Source organism: Oxyura jamaicensis, chromosome 9, assembly GCF_011077185.1.
Source record: "Oxyura jamaicensis isolate SHBP4307 breed ruddy duck chromosome 9, BPBGC_Ojam_1.0, whole genome shotgun sequence".
Taxonomy (NCBI): domain Eukaryota; kingdom Metazoa; phylum Chordata; class Aves; order Anseriformes; family Anatidae; genus Oxyura; species Oxyura jamaicensis.
The window spans coordinates 12,166,524-12,169,113 of NC_048901.1; positions in this window are offsets into that span (position 1 = coordinate 12,166,524).

Below are 2,590 nucleotides of genomic sequence, written 5' to 3' on the forward strand. Positions count from 1 at the left end.
CTCTGTCTTCTGCTACAGACAGGCTCTGGTGTTCAGAGTGCCCAGGTAAGAAACGCAGCCCTGGAAGGAAGAAACAGTGCTATAGTTCAGGCACTTGTGTCACAGCTTGACAAAAACATGATCACAACAGTACCACTTGAAATGAAGGAAAGCTGTTCTGAATAGCAAGGGCTGGGAAATGCACGAAACTGCCACTGACAGTGAGTTACACAGAGGGCTGTGTTACAGCGTGTTTGATGTCAATGAAGTAAGGACATCAGTTGGTTTGAAACTGCAGTTCTTGAGTCTATTCACAGAATATGTGAAGTGGCCTGGTGAAATGCTGGCAGTGTGACCCCAGAGCATGGGAAATAAACCCAGTTGCAGATTTTGTTGAAGTCTGAAGCAGTGCTGGCTTTATTTTTCAGTAAGGCTTGTCGATCTCAGCCAGTTCTGCGCACACATACCTAACCGATGAGTTCACACTGGACTGGAGTTCACACTAAGGAGTGAAGCTCCAGAGCTGTGACTGAATTTTGCTTTGGTTTTTGGACTCTCCAAAGCTTAGAAATGCTGGCCCCAGGAATCGGTGTGGTCCTTACATTCTTCGCGATGGATTTCTGCTAGTTTGTAACACAGATTTCTTCTTCAGGCTGTAAAAGCTCTTGACCTACTATTTGGGAAGATCTTAAGAGGAAAAGCCAGTGTGCTGGTCTTTGTGCTCTGTGGGCACCGAAGAGCAGCCTGCCCTGCCGGCCGCTGTGCTGCCTAGCCTCATGCTGCTTTGTTCCCCTCTCTGCAGGGCTAAAAGGATAGCAGACTGGAAAACCTCATGGACCCAAGGCAAAAAACAGTGTTCAAGCAAGCCAGATCTAAAGGTGATGAAGCCAAATGAGACTTTTTGCCACAGACAGTAACAGAGCAAGGGGGCAGGACACCTTAAAAAAGGGAGCTGACATTTTGTGTGATGCTCACAGCAGCTCACAGAATTCATTTCTTTTGACCTCTGTCCAAGGTGGTTCCCGCTGCTGGCTGATGAGGTGCCACTTACAAGTTTCTCTCATTATCCAAAAAATAAGGATGGTGTTGCCAACTATTACTACTGTTGGAACACAAGGGTTTTTCACTGGAAAACCAAAATTTGTGTAATTAATTCTTGGGTCTCATTTTCTGACATAGTGAAGGGCAGAATCAGTCAGCTGCCTGGCAGCCACCTGCTGAAAGAAGCAGAAATTTACATATTTTCCATAGATAAATATATAGATGTTGGTCAAAGTGCAATTTGACTTAGTGTACCTCCACATGTGCTGTCCTGTACAAAATCAGTGTATATATCTGTCTAATTTCTAGTTATTTTTTAACTCCAGATCTATTTTGTTTAGCTTACAGTTGCGGTTTACACTTTCAGCTTGATGGTGAGAAAAATGGTGAAGGCTTGATGAATTTGAACGAGCTCAAAAATATCAATTATAGTGCTCAACTAGTTCCGCATTGCTCTTACAGCAGCTTAAGTTTCATTTCAGCAAGTTTTAAAATGCTGTTAATTTTTTTATTATTTTTTTTTTTTTGCAATTTTTCATCAGGGTGTCTTAATTGTCTCTTTTGCAAGAAATCTCAATGTCTGCTAAACTGGTCTTCAGGCAGTGTTATCAGACAGCTTTCAAGACAATTGAGCAGTAGTTCTGCACAGGAGGGCTCTGTAGCCCCCTCCTTCCTTCCCAGCTTCCAGCTACCTGCAGCCTGTGGGGGAACTGAGATGCCGGATTGCTGGCAGAGTATCTGAGCCGACAGAAAAAATAGCAGCCTGAGCACAGATTATGCTATAGAAATGCACAACCAGCTAATTATTACCAGTAGCAAAAATTGTTACTGCATTTTACGTAATGGAATTATGAATGATCTAAAGTTAGAAACAGTGGAGGTGAATTGTTAATATCCCTATGCAAATATAGATGCTGCATGAAGTATGGTGATCTAAAACGCAAAAAACAGAAGTGCTGAAGAAATTGTAGTAGGTCCTGACAAGGAAAGGAGATTATCCGAGTATCGAACTGCCCGCATGCTGGATTGGAAGGTGCTACACTCAGCAGCCTGCACGTTTGTTAGTTGTTTTTAAAGCCAGTGAGAGTGATCTGGGTTTAATCCAGATCGCGGTTTAATCCAGATCTGGGTTTAATCCAGGTCACTAGCTGCAGCTTTCTGTCTGGGAGTGCAGCACATTCTGGGCAGCACGGCCAGAGAAGAGCACTCCGATTTCCTGGCCCCATGCGGCACAAACCAGCAGTCCCGCCGTGCCAGGAGAGGTGTGGGGCAAGGTGTGCCTGCGGGAGCTCGCAGGCTGCTGGCTGGCAGGGCCGACGTACCCTGCGAGTCTGTCGCGTGGCGGCTGCAGGCCTTGAGGGCTGGCAGGAGCTCGGGCCTCGGGAGACGCTACGAGAGCTATCTGGGGCTGTGCAACACGCCAGGGAAGCCGCCTGGAATGTAGGGCATTGGGACAGCTGCACGAGGCCAGGCCAGCAGCTCGGGAAGGCTGCAACGCTTTGGGTTTGGAAACCATGACAGATACTTGTGCTGGCTGCTGTCAGGGCCGGGAGGTGGAGCCCGGCCTGCC